General features: G+C 38.0%; 1 long non-coding RNA gene across 1 annotated transcript in view; it reads left to right on the forward strand.

The window, feature by feature from the left end:
* Window positions 1-641: 641 nt before the first annotated feature.
* Window positions 642-20,478, forward strand: part of LOC103101935 (uncharacterized) — a 65,010-nt gene continuing 45,173 nt past the window's right edge. Inside the window, exon 1 of the long non-coding RNA XR_008917615.1 lies at window positions 642-5,531. This is a non-coding gene — a long non-coding RNA (uncharacterized LOC103101935). The remainder of the gene's footprint in view (window positions 5,532-20,478) is intronic.

A 20,478-nucleotide genomic window follows, 5' to 3' on the forward strand; every position in this document is an offset into this window, starting at 1 on the left:
GTCACAAAGAATTGGGCATGACTGAACAACAAAGTTACAATTTTGAGAGGCAGCATAATATAGTGGATAGAGGGCCAGTCTTCAATTCAGGAGGTCCCGGATTCGAATCTTACCTTTTAAAGATTACTGCAGCAGATATGGCAAACTTTTTAGGAACAGAAATAAAAATCTCATTTTAAAACTTTTTTTCAGATGGCACATTATGATGTGACATGCTGGTTGCTTTGTCCACATGTGCTCAAACAGATGGCATCAAATCAGTTTCTGCCCATTTCAATTTATTAGAGTCTTTTGATAGGTTTAAAAGAGTTCAGTGAAATTGTAAACAGTTTCAGAAACCACAAAATCATACTCCAGTACTTCCATTCATCTCCTTTCCCAAGTATTGTGCATTTATACAATATAATTTTAAAATTCATAATTAATTATAAACCTTTTGATAAGCCAAGCTACTAAAACCCAAGTTCTCCTTTTAAATAACCTTGGGATCTTTAATGCAGACCCTCATGACAACAAAATTGAAGGTGGTTAGTTAAAAGTTTCTCAAATAGATGTTATATATTTTTCACCCATTCCAGATATTTCCATATCTTTTTGCCCTCCTTCCCTTTGGGGTTGTTATTTTCTGCATAGACCTGAGTGGGGTTTGGTAACCTTTTTTGTAATGAGCTTATTTTGTGTGTTTCTCTGTTATTATTCATTTTTTCTTCATATACAAAAATTTTTCCCCTTTAGGCTTTTCTTCTATGACTCTACAAGGTTGTTAATGATCAGTAATACCAGTGGGAGTTGGTTGATTTCTGAAGAGGATTAGTTCATAAGAAGAAAAAGAACTTTCTTTTGTACTTTTGTCAGTGATTCTAGATGTTCCAAAACTCAGTTATGCTGAAACACTGAACTGAAACCCTGGCTTTCTTGAAAAATATCCAAGTGATATGAGTCAGCATTCCTATCCAAGATTCAGAACTTCTCTAAATGAATCTGAGGAGTTAAATTAAATGTTCAGCTCAAAGTCAACTTATTCCAAAGAAAACTAGTTATATCTTTTGCATGAAATCTACTCCCTCCATTTTCTAGCTTTCCTATTTCTGTTAAGAGTACCACTGCCCTACCAGATTGCCAGGTCTTGAGAAATGTCCCCTGTTCGGTTCACTTCCAGTACACTCTCTGCCTTGTTCCATCTCTATTTCAACTGCCTTGCTCACCACACTCCCAAGAATATAACCTCCTTTCCTTTCCCTGCTTCCTTTTTCCAGATGCTCTTTATGCTTTCTTTTCCTTAATAAAAGTTAATCTCCTTGAGAGCAAGGATATTATAGTCTTAATTTTGAATCTCTAGCACTTTAATTCTGTGCTTGGCATACAATACGCATTTAATAAATGATCTATCTATTTACCCTTACATCTATCCTTCCTTCTTTCTTCTCTTCCTCCCTCCTTTCCTACTTCTCCTCCACCCAATGCCTTTTGTACAATGACAAATGCTCCTAGATTTGATTGATCCAACTGGTTTTATTTAATCATATATGCATATAGATCATAAATCAAAGATTTAGAAATATAAGGTAATTGAGAGATCATGTGGTTCAATTCCAAGTGTCAGAGATTGTGACTAGTTTATGGCCACAGAGTTAAAAAGTGTCAGGAGCAGAGTCTGAACAAAGGTCTATTTAATTCCACATCAGCACACTCTCCCTAAACTATGTTGTCTCTCTATTTGCAGTGGGTGCACCAAGGACATTCCAAATCATTAATCTGTAGTCTTTTACCATGATAGAGAGAGAGATTTAAAACTGTTAAACTGGAAGGTGCAATCCTTTACTGCTCTCCTATGGTTTTTGCCATATCCTGATTTAGCAGGAGTCTTTAGAGCATCTGATGTATGAAAACAGAATGCTTCGCAAGCACACAAATAAGAGTTTGGATCACCCATCCCTATAACCCTTCTTTTGAGGGAATTTCTGACTCAGTCATTCCAACACATAACAACACATGAAACTTCAAATTATAATCCATGGAGTATGTAAATTGATTTAAGCATCACTCCCCCACCCCAATATGCACATATGGGGTTCTTTCTGGTCTTCTTTTATATCTTTTCCTCACATCTGGCAGCAGGATGCCTTTTATATAGCATTAAATCAGATTTCATCCTTATTATAATTGCGTGTGTCACTGTTACATGTCCTTCACTTGACTAAAACATGAAAATGGTGAGGATGGGATTCAGTATTCCAATTTTCATAGTAATGACATTCCAGGGGAGAAATGAGATCTTGGCTTGGGTGGTAGGTATATGTAATTCAATTTTAAGTTTCAGATGATTAGAAAACTCACCTGTTGCTCATGCCTATTATAGGCTAACATTATATATATATATATATATATATATATATATGTATATGCATCATTTGTATATATAAGAAAAACATTTTTAAACCTGGGTTAATTTTGAAGTGAACTGTTTCCACTTAAGCCCTACTCAGATATCTAGCACATAGAAACTATCAGTGACTGACACATAATAGAAATTAAGTAAATGTTTGTTGAATGAGTGAATAAATGAGTAAGTGGGTGAATGCCTCATTATTAGAATGGAAGAAGCCTTGAGTTCTCAAGGCCAGTGACCCTGACTGGTACAATCAAACTGGAAAGCTTTCAAATAAGAATTCAGCAATACTGAGAACTAATTTAGCTCAATTTGGAGAAACTAATCTCCAGAAAAGTTGGTCATAAAATGACCTCTAAAAATGACCACCTTATGATAGAATGGGAAGGCTATTTTTAGCATTGGTGAAGGCAATAATAAAATAACAAATCTTTTAAAGATGTGGAGAAAAGACAGAGATGGAATTTGCTCCCAAATGCCATAATGGAATAACAAGTTCTATGACTATCCTTAAAATATTTATTTCCTAGGACATTTTAGATTAGAAAAGCTCTTCTCCACAGTGAGCCACTATTTTATCTCCTATCAAATAGCAGATGATGCTTCTGGGACGATTGAACCATAACCAGGAAATTTGTCCAGGCTGAAGCCTTTTCCAAGTGTGGAATTTTCCTTGGATATCCAGCAGGGGACACTCACACACAGATTAGACAGAGAGATGGTCAGTTCCAGTTCCCTTGTATTAAGTGTCAGTCTCATCACCCCACAATCGCTGTCCATCTCATCCTAGAATGTATGGACTACCCACTGTGTACCTGTTATTGATCTACTGCAGACTGTTTATCTCAGTTATTCCTTTATCATTGTCTTAGCTACAGCAGGAAAATACTTCTGGCATTACTCTCAGTGACACCCATTTCAGACCCAGGGGCTTCCTGTTCCACCACCAATGTGTATTACTTCCTGACTGACAGATTCTCCTAACATTTTAGATAGATGAAGATGAAAAGACACTTTAACCTCCTATGGACAAACAGGTAGTCACACATAAAATCAGTAAATATTATTTCTCCTCTAATCACCTTTATTCTCATAGAAAATGTTCAATCTTATTGACAGAAAGTTTGACTTCTTCCTCTGTATGCTTAAGATAAAATCAAAATCTGTTTTCTCATCTCTGTTCAGTTGCTCAGATATTTTCAAATATGAGAAAACTGAGGGGCTAACTTCTTAATTTTATGAACTCTTGTTTGAATTTCAAAGGTTTAACACCTTTGGAAACAAGAATTCAAAAAAGTCTTTAAGGGTTTATACCTATGTATACACAGAGAGAGATAGACGAGAGACAGAGACAGAGAGAACCAACACTTCTTTTTGACCCTGCAAAAAAGAGAGATTAAAAAATTAGCAAAAACATTTATTTTTTTTTTTAGTTTGTTAAAAACCATGGAGGGGACTTCCGGTCAAGATGGCGGCTTAGAGAAAGCTAAAGTTCAGACCTCCAGAAACCCTTCCCGACCGATCTCAAACTATAAGCTCCTAAGGCACCGAAATTCAAAATGATCAACAGCATAGACCCTGGGAATCCTCCTCCTGGACCTGGACCTGGATCAAAAGGTACGGCCCCCCTCAAAAGCCAGAACCCGAGATCACTCGGACCTAAGGGGTAGGAGTGCAGAGTCCAAGGCTCCTGGAAGCCACAGCCCCGCCCCCCTCAGAGAGCAGGGTCCTCTGAAACAACAGCAACCCTCAGGGCGGGCAAGACAGCCTCACCAGCTGGATCCTGCTATCCAAGTCTCAGTGAAAGTCACTGCCCTCGGAGCTCCAGGAAGCCTCGGCCCCTTCCCCTGCAGGGAGCAGGGTCCTCTGAAACAACAGTAACCCTCAGGGCTGACAAAACAGCCTCACGGCCAGCTATTCTGAAGGCAACTTCCGGAAAGCAACCCGACCCAGTCCAGTCGAGGGGGAACCTTAGCAGCAGGGAAACAGAGAGAGCCGGGGGAGAGTGTGGCCCCCTGGTCCGACCCTTCTATTCCACTTCCAGTGAAAGTCATTGCCTTAAGGCATACTCAGTTTAACCTAGGGAAAGCTCATAAAACCGACAATCTGCCCAGGACTAAAGCCTCTGAACACCAGACAGAAATAAGAAAAGCTAATCCTCCCCATTCAGAGATGGCAAACTCCACAGAAGCACAGAAGCCCCAAAATCCCAAGAAAAATAAGAAGAAAGGGGCTACTTTGGACACATTCTATGGAGCCAAAATACAAAATACAGAGGAGATAGAATACGATACACAAGAAAATGCCCCCAAACCTTCCAAAGGAAATGGAAACTCTCCACAAACCCATGAAGAATTTGAATCAGAAATGACCAAAAAGATGGAAGCCTTCTAGGAGGAAAAGTGGGAAATAATGCAAAAGAAATTCATGCATCTTCAAAACCAATGTGACCAAACTGAAAAGGAAAACCAGGCTTTAAAGGCCAGAATCAGGCAGCTGGAAGACAACGATCATGAAAAAGAGCAAGAATTAATAAAGCAAAGCCAAAATACCAAGAAAGTAGAAGAGAACATAAAATATCTCACCGACAAGGTGACAGATCTGGAAAATAGAGGGAGAAGAGATAATTTAAGAATAATTGGACTTCCAAAAAAGCCAGAAATAAACACCAAACTTGACATCATGATACAAGATATAATCAAAGAAAATTGCCCAGAGATTCTAGAACAAGGGGGTAATACAGCCACTGACAGAGCTCACAGAACACCTTCTACACTAAACCACCAAAAGGCAACTCCCAGGATTGTAATTGCCAAATTCCAAAGCTCTCAAACAAAAGAAAAAATCCTATAGAAAGCCAGAAAAAGACAATTTAGATATAAAGGAATGCCAATCAGGGTCACAAAAGACCTTACAAGTTCTACACTGAATGATCATAAGGCATGGAACATGATCTTCAGAAAGGCAAGAGAGCTGGGTCTTCAACCAAGAATCAGCTACCCAGCAAAACTGACTATATACTTCCAAGGGAAAGTATGGGCATTCAACAAAATAGAAGATTTCCAACTTTTTGCAAAGAAAAGACCAGAGTTCTGTGGAAAGTTTGATACTGAAAAACAAAGAGCAAGGAATACCTGAAAAGGTAAATATTAAGAAAAGGGGAAAGGAGAAAAATGTTATCTTCTTCTTTTACTCAAACTCTCTTCTATAAGGACTACATTTATATCAATCTATGTATACTAACATGTGGGGAAAATGTAATGTATAAATAGGGGGTAAAGAAAGACCAAATAGAATAATCTTTCTCACACAAAGATTCACATGGGAAGGGGAGGGGAAGAAAACTCCTATAAGAAGGAGAGGAAGAGAGGGTTTTTTACTTAAACCATAATCTCAGGGAAATCAACTCTGAGAGGGAAAAACATCCAGATCCATTGGGATCTTGAATTCTATCTTACCCAACAAGGGTAGGGAGAAGGGAAAACCAAGGGGGGGAGGGGGAGAGGGAGAACAAAAAGGGAGGGAAAGAGAGGGGGGAGGGGGAGGGAAGAAAAAGGGAGGGACTAAAAAGGGAAACATCAAGGGAGGGGACAAGGGGGACTGATTCAAAGTAAATCACTGGACTAAAAGGTAGAGCCGAAGAAGAAAAGGTTAGAATTAGGGAAGGATATCAAAATGCCAGGGAGTCCACAAATGACAATCATAACTTTGAATGTGAATGGGATGAACTCACCCATAAAACGTAGATGAATAGCAGAATAGATTAGAATCCAAAACCCTACCATATGTTGTCTTCAAGAAACACACATGAGGCGGGTTGATACCCAGAAGGTCAGAATTAAAGGATGGAGTAAGACCTTCTGGGCCTCAACTGACAGAAAGAAGGCAGGAGTGGTAATCATGATATCTGATAAAGCCAAAGCAAAAATAGACCTGATCAAAAGGGATAGGGAAGGTAATTATATTTTGTTAAAAGGGACTTTAGACAATGAGGAAATATCATTAATCAACATGTATGCACCAAATAATATAGCACCCAAATTTCTAATGGAGAAAATAGGAGAATTGAAGGAAGAAATAGACAGTAAAACCATATTAGTGGGAGACTTAAAGCAACCATTATCAAATTTAGATAAATCAAATCAAAAAATAAATAAGAAAGAGGTAAAAGAAGTGAGTGAAATCTTAGAAAAATTAGAATTAATAGACATATGGAGAAAAATAAATAGGGATAAAAAGGAATACACCTTCTTCTCAGCACATTCACAAAAATGGACCATACATTACGTCACAGAAACATAGCACACAAATGCAGAAAAGCAGAAATACTGAATGTAGCCTTCTCAGATCACAAGGCAATAAAAATAATGATTAGTAATGGTACATGGAAAACCAAATCAAAAACCAATTGGAAATTAAACAATATGATACTCCAAAATCGTTTAGTTAAAAAAGAAATCATAGAAACAATTAATAATTTCATCGAGGAAAATGACAATGGCAAGACATCCTTTCAAACCTTTTGGGATGCAGCCAAAGCGGTAATCAGAGGTAAATTCATATCCCTGAATGCTTATATTAACAAACTAGGGAGAGCTGAGATCAATCAATTGGAAATGCAAATGAAAAAACTCGAAAGCGATCAAATTAAAACCCCCCAGCAGAAAACCAAACTAGAAATCCTAAAAATTAAGGGAGAAATTAATAAAATCGAAAGTGATAGAACTATTGATTTAATAAACAAGACAAGAAGCTGGTACTTTGAAAAAAACAAACAAAATAGACAAAGTACTGGTCAATCTAATTAAAAAAGGAAGGAAGAAAAGCAAATTAACAGCATTAAAGATGAAAAGGGGGACAGCACCTCCAATGAAGAGAAAATTAAGGCAATCATTAGAAATTACTTTCCCAATTATATGGCAATAAATACACCAATTTAAGGGATATGGATGAATATATACAAAAATACAAACTGCCTAGACTAACAGAAGAGGAAATAGAATTCTTAAATAATCCCATATCAGAAAATGAAATCCAACAAGCCATCAAAGAACTTCCTAAGAAAAAATCCCCAGGGCCTGATGGATTCACCAGTGAATTCTATCAAACATTCAGAGAACAGTTAATCCCAATACTATACAAACTATTTGACATAATAAGCAAAGAGGGAGTTCTACCAAACTCCTTTTACGACACAAACATGGTACTGATTCCAAAACCAGGCAGGTCAAAAACAGAGAAAGAAAACTATAGATCAATCTCCCTAATGAATATAGATGCAAAAATCTTAAATAGGATACTAGCAAAAAGACTCCAGCAAGTGATCAGAAGGATCATTCACCATGATCAAGTAGGATTTATACCAGGGATGCAGGGCTGGTTCAATATTAGGAAAACCATCCACATAATTGACCACATCAACAAGCAAACCAGCAAGAACCACATGATTATCTCAATAGACGCAGAAAAAGCATTTGATAAAATACAACACCCATTCCTATTAAAAACACTAGAAAGCATAGGAATAGAAGGGTCATTCCTAAAAATAATAAACAGTATATATCTAAAACCATCAGCTAATATCATCTGCAATGGGGATAAACTAGACGCATTCCCAATAAGATCAGGAGTGAAACAAGGATGCCCATTATCACCTCTACTATTTGACATTGTACTAGAAACACTAGCAGTAGCAATTGGAGAAGAAAAAGAAATTGAAGGCATCAAAATAGGCAAGGAGGAGACCAAGTTATCACTCTTTGCAGATGACATGATGGTCTACTTAAAGAATCCTAGAGATTCAACCAAAAAGCTAATTGAAATAATCAACAACTTTAGCAAAGTTGCAGGATACAAAATAAACCCACATAAATCATCAGCTTTTCTATATATCTCCAACACAGCTCAGCAGCAAGAACTAGAAAGAGAAATCCCATTCAAAATCACCTTAGACAAAATAAAATACCTAGGAATCTACCTCCCAAGACAAACACAGGAACTATATGAACACAACTACAAAACACTCTCCACACAACTAAAACTAGACTTGAGCAATTGGAAAAACATTAACTGCTCATGGATAGGACGAGCCAATATAATAAAAATGACCATCCTACCCAAACTTATTTATCTATTTAGTGCCATAGCCATTGAACTACCAAAATACTTCTTCACTGATTTAGAAAAAACCATAACAAAATTCATTTGGAAGAACAAAAGATCAAGGATATCCAGGGAAATAATGAAAAAAAAACACATACGATGGGGGCCTTGCAGTCCCTGACCTAAAACTATATTACAAAGCAGCAGTCATCAAAACAATTTGGTACTGGCTAAGAAACAGAAAGGAAGATCAGTGGAATAGGCTGGGGGAAAGCGACCTCAGCAAGACAGTATACGATAAACCCAAAGATCCCAGTTTTTGGGACAAAAATCCACTATTCGATAAAAACTGCTGGGAAAATTGGAAGACAGTGTGGGAGAGACTAGGAATAGATCAACACCTCACACCCTACACCAAGATAAATTCAAAATGGGTGAGTGACTTAAACATAAAGAAGGAAACTATAAGTAAGTTGGGTAAACACAGAATAGTATACATGTCAGACCTTTGGGAGGGGAAAGACTTTAAAACCAAGCAAGACATAGAAAGAATCACAAAATGTAAACTAAATAATTTTGACTACATCAAATTAAAAAGCTTTTGCACAAACAAAACCAATGTAACTAAAATCAGAAGGGAAACAACAAACTGGGAAAAAATCTTCATAGAAACCTCTGACAGGTTTAATTACTCAAATTTATAAAGAGCTAAATCAACTGTACAAAAAATCAAGCCATTCTCCAATTGATAAATGGGCAAGGGACATGGATAGGCAGTTCTCAGATAAAGAAATCAAAACTATTAATAAGCACATGAAGAAGTGTTCTACATCTCTTATAATCAGAGAGATGCAAATCAAAACAATTCTGAGGTATCACCTAACACCTAGCAGATTGGCTAACATAACAGCAAAGGAAAGTAATGAATGCTGGAGGGGATGTGGCAAAGTAGGGACATTAATTCATTGCTGGTGGAGTTGTGAACTGATCCAACCATTCTGGAGGGCAATTTGGAACTATGCCCAAAGGACGACAAAAGAATATCTACCCTTTGATCCAGCCATAGCACTGCTGGGTCTGTATCCCAAAGAGATAATGGACAAAAAGACTTGTACAAAAATATTCATAGCTGCGCTCTTTGTGGTGGCCAAAAACTGGAAAACGAGGGGATGCCCATCAATTGGGGAATGGCTGAGCAAATTGTGGTATATGTTGGTGATGGAATACTATTGTGCTAAAAGGAATAATAAAGTGGAGGAGTTCCATGGAGACTGGAACAACCTTCAGGAAGTGATGCAGAGCGAGAGGAGCAGAACCAGGAGAACATTGTACACAGAGACTAATACACTGTGGTATAATCAAAAGTAATGGACTTCTCCATTAGTGGCGGTGTAATGTCCCTGAACAATTTGCAGGGATCTAGGAGAAAAAAACACCATTCATAAGGAGAGGATAAACTGTGGGAGTAGAAACACCGAGAAAAGCAACTGCCTGAATACAGCGGTTGAGGGGACATGACAGTGGAGAGACTCTAAATAAACACTCTAATGTAAATATTATCAACATAGCAATGGGTTCAAATCAAGAAAATATGTAATGCCCAGTGGATTTATGGGTCGGCTATGCGGGATGGGGGGGAGGAAAAGAAAATGATCTATGTCTTTAATGAATAATGCTTGGAAATGATAAAATATAATTAAAAAAAAAAAACCATGGAGGGATGGCTAGAGCTTCCTTTCCAAATAGCACATAGATTGTTAGAGAAGGAAGGCTCTTAATAGTCATTTAGTCCATTTGGGAGAGACTCAGAGGAGTTAAATGACTTGCCCAAGATCACACACACACAATTAGTGCCAGAGCTGGGACTAAAACTCAGATTTTCTTTTTTTTTTCTGGGATATACATGTATTATCATGCAAAACATATTTCCATATTATTCATTTTTGTAAGTGAATAATCTTATAAAACCCAACCCCAAAACATATACTCAAATATAAATAAGTGATTAATCATATGTTTTCATTTGCATTTCTACTCCAACAGTTCTTTCTCTAGATATATGTGGATAGCATTCTTTTTCACAAGTCCTTCAGAATTGTCCTGGATCCTTGTATTGCCATTAGTAGCAAAGTCTATTACATTTGATCATTTCACAACATTGTAGCCACTGTGTACAATATTCTCCTGGTTCTGCTTATTTCATTCTGTATCAGTTCACATAGGTCTTTCCAGATCTTTCTGAAATATCCTGTTCATCATTCTTCATAACACAATAGTATTCCATCAACATCATATATAACAATTTGTTCGGCCATTCCCCAATTGAGGGATATCCTTTTAATTTCCAATTCTTTACCATCTCGAAAAGAGCAGCTATAAATAGATACAGACCTAGCAATGGTTTTACTGAATCAAAAGATATTCATTCTTTTATACCCCTTTGGGCAAAATTCAAAATTGCCCTCCAGACTACTTGGATCAGTTCACAACTCCACCAGCAATGCATTAGTGTACCAATTCTGCTACATTCCCTTAAAAACTTATTATTTTCCTTTACTGTCACATTAGCCAATCTGGTACCTCAGAGTTGCTAAAACCTAGATTTTTCTAATGACAGTTTTGTTTCTACTGTATAACACTGTACTTTATTTATAATTTAATCTAAATTTAGAAATATCAGGGCTCTTTTGCAAAAGGACAAGTTTTCTGATGATGCAAACTGTGCTAAGGTGAACATAAACACATGGAGAGCAAGCAAGATATACACCAGGGTAAGAAACCTCTTTATGCAGTCATATTTTTTCTCACAGAACTGCCATTGGAGAGGAATTATCTAAGTCCTGGATAAGACATGCCACTGAAATAATACAGCAGTGACAGATAAATGAAGAGAAGAAATGGTGGAAACTAAGAGAAAATCTCAAGGGACCAGCATTCAATCATAAATAGTCTGAGATCAGAGGACCTTTATGCCATTGTTAGAATGACATATGCTAAATGACAAATATTGATGTTAAAGTCTTTTGGCAGCAGAGAATCTTCCCAGAGAGCCCATTTTCAGTCCCTTGCACTATTCCACCTAGAAGGGGAGTAATCGTCTGAATTCATGCTGCATGTGGACAAACTGCTTCTAAGATTGGAAATCAAGGGAGCAATGATGTCAGCAATAGACAGTGTTAGATCATCATCCCAAGTAAGTTCTGGGTTGCTAGGTGATAGATGATAGACAGCTTTAAGAGCACCTAACTGTTCTAACTGTTCTATAAAAGATGGTAATAGAAAATTAGATTCAATAAGTACTAGAGACAAGAAAATTGTTTAAAGAACAAATGAAGAAGAGGAAAAGGAAGCTGGAGAAGAATGAGGGAGAAGAGGATGTGAGGAGGAAGAAGAGGAAAAGGGGGAAGTGTAAATCTTGAAATTTCTCAGACTTGTGAATATTAAAAATTTCCACATTGAGGAATCCTCCATTGGAACAAATTCCCTATTGGGAAACATTCCCCATTTTGATGTGAGAACTTGCCAGGATCAGAACTGGGAGGACCTCTACTCCACCCGTACTTAAGACTGCTTTAGGGGAGAAAAATCCTTGCTATGGGAGGACCTCTACTCCACCCATACTTAAGACTGCTTTAGGGGAGAAAACTCCTTGCTAAACAATGAAAGTACTTGGACCCATGCTTATAATAAGGCAAGGAGTTCTTTGAGCCATGCCTGTTTTTTAGAATTGATACAATGAGATGCTAGGTACCTAAAAGGGTCGGGCAAGTTTTCTCTTAATAAGATTAGTTGACTCAACTGTGTTTTCACTGGTTCAGACTTACTGAGGAGATTAGTCGACTTAGCAGGAATTCAGATGGGCAGGCCTTTGGAAAACGTCTACAGTGATTGGTAGATGTAAAGACTTAGGGGAGGTGACATAGGAGAAAAACCCCTATATAAGAAAAAGCAGAATCTCTTGAGAAAAAAAAATCCTTTTGGAGGATCTCTGGTGAGGATCGCTCGGGAAGAATCTCTTGAGAGAGGCTCTGGAGAAGGGAAGCTCTTGGAGGACAATCTCTAAGGAGGTCTCACTGGAGCTCCTCTGAGGGGACTCTGTCCCTCTGGAGGCTCTGGAGAGAGGCCCTTTGGAACAGTCTCTGGCTGGAAGGCTCTTTAAGGAGGACTCTGGTTGGAACTCTCTCTGGTGAAGTCAGCTGAGATGGAGCTGGCCTGGTGTCACTAGAATCCTTGCTTAGACAGACCTTGTGGTGAGTGTTAAAAAGACTGACTGACTGATCTCTCTCTCTTAAGACTCAGGTCTAGGCCATGTTGGCTTAAGGCCCTTCATACTTATTTCCTTTTTCTCTCTTTCTCTCTTTTCTTTAATTCCACATTTGTATTAATTAAAATCTCTATAAAACCCAGTTGACTTGGGTATTTGAATAATTGGGAATATTTCCCTGGTGACCACCTTATATTTGATTTAAAAACCAAGACACTGAGGTGAAACATATTTTCTGCAGTCAAATTTACTCACCCTCTCTTATATCTATCACAATTTATATCTTCCACCATTTTAACTCACTATAGTTTACAACATCACTCTTTTAACTGTTACAGTTTAAGGCCTTCAACCATTTTAAATATAACAGAGGAGAAAACTGCCTGCCAGAATATCTTCTAAAGTATAGATTATGGAAGGAAGGTGAGTAACTGATCCAAAGGCAGGAAGTCAAGTGAAGCCTGCTAAGAAATGGGATGATGGACAGAACTGTTTCTTCCAGATAAAGTATTGTGGGACATGAAGTCACAACAACTCAATGTAAAATACTGAAGACTGAACCCAGCCAGAGTGGCAAAGCTCCTTCTACCACAAAGGTGACTAAATGACAACAAACACTGATTTAATAGGAAAGCTAAGACCTCAATTTATCAGAAATCAAATGGGGCAAAATCAATTGAGAACATTGAAAAGACTCATGAATGAGGGCTTCTCCACATTTCTGAAGGATCTAAGAGGACTTCATCATCTTTCTTTTCTCTGGGTACTTTCAATGTACACTCAGAAGACCTTGTACAACAGTGACTGTGAAGATCGGAGTTGTAGAATGTCCTTCTTTGTTAGATGATAGATTTTGTGGTCACCTACGCCTACAATAGTAAGAGGTGCTAAGCATCTTCTATTATGGACATCTGTACTGGAAGATAACTCTCCATTTCATCCATATGTTAAAACCTCCCAATCATTCAGGCTAGAAAAAAAGGTGAATCAGTCAATCAATGAATAAGCAAGCATTTATTAAGAACCTATTATGAGCTGGGCATTGTGATTATCATCAGGATATAAAGACAAAAAGGAAACAGTTTTTATCCTGAAGGAACATATGCTATTGGGGGAGAGAACATATCACACATATACAATACACACACGCAAATATATATATATGTATATATATATACATATATGCACACATATACAAGCACACACAGATATATACACATATACCCACCTTATAAATATACAGGGTGTCCCCAAAACCTGCAGGTAGATCCAAACTTTATTATCTTAAGATTTTATTAAGACATACAATATAGAATATATACTAAATAAATACAATGTAACATGATGCATTAGAATTGGTGGGGTCAGGAAAGGCTCCATGGAAAAAGTATTATTTGATTAGAGTTTTGAAGTAGTACCAATTAGCAACCATCAATTAATAAATTGTCTGCAGTGTGTTAGACTGAATTCTAGGCTCTGGGAATACAAAGATGAAAGTAAGATGCACCTGCCCTGAAGAGAAGTTTTAGAAAATTAAATTTTATATTTAATCATCAAAAATGTTTTTTCTCCTGACCACTACAACTCTCTCACCTCCCTAATTGAGAAGGAAAGAAAAACAAAACCCCTAGTACAAACACATGTAGTAAAGTAAAACTAAGGCAAATGTGGGTTAAGTGACCTATCCAGGGTCACTCAGCTAGCAAGTATCTGAGGCCAGATAGGACTCAAATCTTCCTGACTCCAGGATCTACTATATCATCTACCTGCATGTGTGCACACGCACACACACACACACACACACACACACACACACACACACACACAACTATTAATATGTCTTTTCTGTGCTTTAAGTTTCTCCCCTCTTTATCACAAGAAGGATAGCATGTTTAATCACTATTCCTCTGGAATCCTGGTTGGTCATTATGCTGATCAGAATTCCCAAGTCTTTCAAAGTTTTCTCACTGCAAAATTGTTGTCACTCTGCATATGGTTCTCCTGGTTCTCTTCACTATTTATCTGTTTGTACAAGTTTCCCCAGGTTTAGAGCACACTACCCCATCCCATCCATTTATCACAACTCAGCCATCCTTCAGTTGATAGGCACTTCCTCTGATTCCCATTTGATGTCTCAGAGAGTTATAAATATCACAGCACATTCTTGGTTAGATTTTGTTTTCCTTTGAACATCCCTTGATCTACCTTGATCTCTAATTACTCCTTTTTCTCTTTCCTGTTTCTCCATTGAATGGAATATATTTCTGAAGCCTACTGTTTCTATGCATGTCTTCTTCTCTCCCCTGATCCATTCAGAGGAGAATGACATCTAAATATCAACTATTCTCTCTGGTCCTTCCTATTTGTATAAATTTTTACTTGAGCCCCCTGATAATGAAATTTTTGCTAAACTTCCTTTTCCTTCCTCTACTTTCCTTTTCCTCTTGCTTTCCATTCTTTTTTAAGGTCGTTAAAACATAAAAGAGACATCTTCAGGGCTTCCATCCTAATTAGACACCCACTATGATTCCTAAGAATGAGAGAATTCAGAAGGTACATCTATACCATCTCCCCGTATTTTAATTAAGCAGTTTATACTTGTTTGGTCCCTTAACATGGTTTGCTCATATTTTCTTTTTTACATTTCTCTTAACTCTTCTGTTTGAACTTCAAAGTTTCTATACACTGCTGGTCTTTTCATCAGGCTTGGAAGTCCTCTTTTTCATTAAAGATCCATTTTTCTCTCCTATAGGATTATTCTCAGTTTTACTGGGCAACTTATTCCTGGTTTTCTGCCTTTGCCTTCTGGAATATCATTTTTCAAGCTTTCTGCTCTTTTATAGTTGTGGCTACAAAATCATGTGTGATCTGGACTGTATATCCTTTGTACTTGAATTTTCTAGTAATTAGAATTGTCCAGTAATAGAATTAGTGAAGGGACTAGCTTTTATTATGTACCTGCTATGTGGCAGGTACTGTGCAAACCTCTGGGGACACAAAGAAGAACCTAATACAATCCCTGCTCTAATAGAGCTCACAGGCTAATTGGAGAAATGACATGCAAGCAGCTATGTAGATCAGATATGGAGAGGCTAAACTGGGGATAATCTTAGAGGGAATACATTAAGCTATTCCCAGCAAAACTGAAAAATGTTTCTTACAAAAGGAGAAAACTTAACTAAGACTTTAAAGAATTTAACTAAGAATTCCAGGGAAATCAAGAGACAGAGATGAGAAGGGAGAGAGCATTCCAGGGAGAGAACAGTCAGTGAAAATGCTTGGAGTAGGAGAGTATGAGTATATGAGAAATGGCAAGAAGGCTTGTGTTATTGGATCACAGAGTATAGTGAAGGGAGTAAGGAGTGAAAAAGACTGGGAAAGTAAGAAGGGGCCAAATCATAAAGGGCTTTGAATTCTGCTTCAGACATTTACTGAATGTGTGTTTTGGGGCAGCTAGATGGTGCACTCATTAGAGCAACAGTCTTAAAGACAGGAAGTACTGTGTTCAAATACAACCTCAGATATTTACTAGCTCTGTGACCATGTACAAATCACTTAATCCTATTTGTCTCCGTTTCCTCATCTGTAAAATGAGCTGGAAGAGGAAATGGCAAACCACTCCAGTATCTTTGCAAGAAAACCTCAAATGGGATTGTGAAGAGTTGGGCAGGACTGATATGACTTAACAACCACAAAATCCTTGGGAAAGTCATATAATTTGTCTTGGCCTCTGTTTTCTTATCTGTAAAATAGGGATCCATAAAATAGCACCAACTTCACAGGGTTGTGTGAGGATCAAATGAGATATTCCATGTAAAGTTCTGCAAACCTTAAAGTGCTATTTAAATTATAATCATTATTACCAGAGGTGTTAAGATTGAGGCTGAATCACCATCTGTCAGAGATGTTGAAGAATGATTTCTGCATTAACTGGGGGTTTTAACAAAATGACCTAAACTCCCTGAAATCCTAGACTAAGAAAAGCTTAAATGAGCCTATAAAAGAATTAATCAACAGTTCCTGATTCACACACATGCATACATCCCAGATTTCTAAAATAAAAATAGATTAACAAAATCCATCTGCCCATCACTAATTTAAATGGTAACAAAAAAAAGAGAGAGAGAGAGAGAGAGAATGCTACTACCATGGTGAAACAATCACACTTTCCTTGTTCATTGTTTAGGAGTCTTGTGTGCTGAAGGAGAATCGGCTTCTTGGCTTGATCAGGCCTGAATTTCTCCTAATAAACCCCTCCTGCCACCACCTACTCTCCTCCAACAGATATCTCCTCATCATGAAACGAGCAAGAACTAAATTCTCAAAAGAAAAGAGCCCAGCTTTGAAGGAAATCAGCCCATCAGGGAAAATTTTAACTATAAGCAATGCCACCCATGATTTAGTACTTTGAGAAGATTACATAGTCACCATCATAAATTAAGTTGTTGTTGTTGTTGTTGTTGTTTTCTGTGTCAATAGGGCTGTTTTAAGAACTAGACTGCACAGGATGTCACCATGTGGCAGGTATTGTCACCATTGGGCATTCAACCAAGCTAATGTGATCTTGGACTGTGATGAGTGTTATGATCAGGAGGTATACTGGAGTCAGATTTTTAGCTAGCTTGTTAAATTTTCCAGTGTAAGCATTTACTCTTGTGGAACTGGCCACAATTCAGGTTTTACTACATTGTTTTATTAATCATCTAGACTTTAGAAGGGAAGCTAGATGGCACACTGGATAGAAAGGTAGACCTAGAGTCAGAAACACTCATTTTCCTCAGTTCAAATCTGTCCTCAGACACATACTAGCTGTGTGGCCCTGAAAAAATCACTTATAATTGGTTGCATCAGTTTCCTCTTCTATAGAAATGGCAAACCACTCAGGTATCTTTACCAGGAAAACCCCAGATAGGGTCATGAAGAGTCAGATATTACGGAAAAGGCTGGACAATAACAATAAAGACTTAAGAAAGTAATGAAGAAAAAAATGTAATGAATGCATTCTAAACTTAAAAGTAAGGTAGGGGACAATAGGTGGCTCAGTAGATAGAGAGCCAGATCTAGAGATTGGGGGTCCTGGGTTCAAATCTAAACTCAGAAACTTCCTAGCTGTTGAAACAGAAATGATGATCTGTGTGACACTATTTTTTGTTGCTGCAGTGACTGACTGTACTCTGGTTTGAGACTAGAGTGCTGCTACTAAGTATGGGGGCACACATGATGGTACTTAGTTACAAGGGAGGTAGAGGTACTACAGAGATAGAGAGAGATACTGCCACAAGGATGCTGCTAGATGGTGCCACAAGGATACTGCTAAAGTGGAATGCTCTGGAGTTTGCCTGCTTATCCCTACTGATGGCTGATGGATCAATCTATTTCCTAACCTCCTCCTTCATCTTCCTCCCTTAACCGCCCACTTCTGGAAGCCTTTTGGCTTCCTCCCTCACCCCTGAGTAGACTATAAAATATTCTAGTTTTCTTTCTCAGGTAAGGGGTTTATTGTGATAACAGGATGAGAAACTGAGGTAGGAGGGATGAGGGTTTCCCTAAACTACAAGGAGAATTCAGTAGGGTTATGGAAATAATCAGTCTTGTAACAAACTCTGACAGAGAGACAGAGATGGAGGACAACAGTTATAATCTTTCTTCTTCACAAAGCCACCAAGAAAAGTCTCTCCTTCAGCCTGGCTTTCCTCCAACTCTTGGTCAGTCAAATCTGAGAGAACAGAGGTTTCTCCCTTGGTCAGAGAGTCCCAAAACCAAGTCAGCCCCACAAGGTTCCTCAGCCAGCCTCAACTGCCAACTCCTGGGAACCTTCTTCTTGATTGACAGACAGGTCCCCAGCCTTGGTTCTTGAATCTTGGCTTGTCATGCAAAACCTCTCTCTCTTCAAGTCTCTACCACACTGTGTGACCCTGGGCAAGTCACTTAACCCCAGTTGCTTAGCCCTTACCATTCTTCTGCCTTGGAATCAATACTTAGTATTAATTCTAGGACAGAAGTAAGAGTATAAAATTATTATTGTTTTACTTATTTACTTAATTATTATACTTTTCTTTGAGAGATGGTTATTAAATATTTACCAGCACACCACTGATTATAAAAGTTTAGAACAAAGAAAGGCATTAGGGAGATCATTACTCCTTTTGTCGGCTTGTTATCAAATCAAATTTTTATTTATTTTTAATTAAATTTATTTATGTATTTAGAATATTTTATATGGTTACATGATTCATGTTCTTTCCCAACCTTCTTCCCTTCCCCTTCAGACCTGACAAGCCCTTCCACTGGGTTATACATGTATCATTGATCAAAACCCATTTGTCTATTATTCATATTTGCAATAGAGTGATCTTTTACAACCAAAACCCCAATCATATCACCATAGAACCACATCATTAATAATATGTTTTTTCTGCATTTCTATCCCCAGTTCTTTCTCTGGATATATATAGCATTCTTTCTCATAAGTCCCTCAGAATTATATGGCAAATCAAATTTTAGAAGGGTATTTAGTCCTAGAAATTCTTAGGAAAGACACTGGGAAACTGGAAAATGCTCAAAGAAGGGCATCCAAGAGTTGGGGAAAGACTTTTAGGTTTTCTACCTTATGAGAATAGTTTAAAAGAACTGGAGAGGTTTAAATTAGAGAAGGTAAGACAGTTGAGGTTGGGAGAGAAACAAGATCACTCTTATTTTTTTTAAACCCTTACCTTCTGTCTTAGAGATTGACTCCAAGGCAGAAGAGTGGTAAGGGCTAGGCAATGGGGGTTAAGTGACTTGCCCAAGGTCACACAGCTGGGAAGTGTTTGAGGCCATATTTGAACCTAGGACCTCCCATCTCTAGGCCTGGCTCTCAGTCCACTGAACGACCCAGCTGCCCCCAACATGATCACTCTTGTCACCTGGAAGATATTTAATTCTAATTGGTTCCAACAAGGTAGAATTAGAGATAATGGGTAGAAGTTGTAGAGGCAGATTGCAATTAGATAAACAGAAAAATGAAGGTAGCTAAATGGTGCAGTGGATAGACTGCCAGACCTGGAGCCAGGAAGACTCATCTTCCTGAGTTCAAGTCTGGTCTCAAACTCTTCCTACCTGTTTGACTGTGGGCAAGTCATTAAACTTATTTGCCTCAGTTTCTTCATCTGTAAACTGGGCCAGAGAAGGAAATAGCAAACTACTCTATGTTAAGAAAACCTCAAATGGAGTCAGAAAGAGTTGGATATGAATGAAAATGACTGAACAACAACACAAGAAAAATTTGCTCATCAGAGTTCTCCTGAAGTGAAATGGGTTGCCTCAGAATATAGCATTTCTCTCCCTCTCTTTATTTCTTTCAAGAGAGGCTGGATGAATAAATGTTGGGCATGCTATATCATGTGTTCTTCCTCAGATCCAGATTAGATTAGATGGCCTCTTATGACTCTTACAATTATGAGGCTCTTGGATTCTGTGAGGCAGAGCAGTTGAATTGTGGGGGCAGGCCTGGAACAGCTGCTGTTGCTATCCTTGAGGAATGCACCAAACTGTCTTCCATATTGGGGCTGCTTGTAATAGAGCCCATAAAAGCACAGGGAAGGGATACAGAAATACAGACTTTGCCTCCTTCTCAACTTTACCTCAAGCTGTCCCTGCTACTGCTGTTAACATTTACACTTAGTCCAAAAATATTAAGGGTAGACTGTAGGATCTTCTTTCACCTCTGGGTGATTCTCATCAT

The sequence above is a fragment of the Monodelphis domestica genome, chromosome 3, assembly GCF_027887165.1.
Source record: "Monodelphis domestica isolate mMonDom1 chromosome 3, mMonDom1.pri, whole genome shotgun sequence".
Classification (NCBI taxonomy): domain Eukaryota; kingdom Metazoa; phylum Chordata; class Mammalia; order Didelphimorphia; family Didelphidae; genus Monodelphis; species Monodelphis domestica.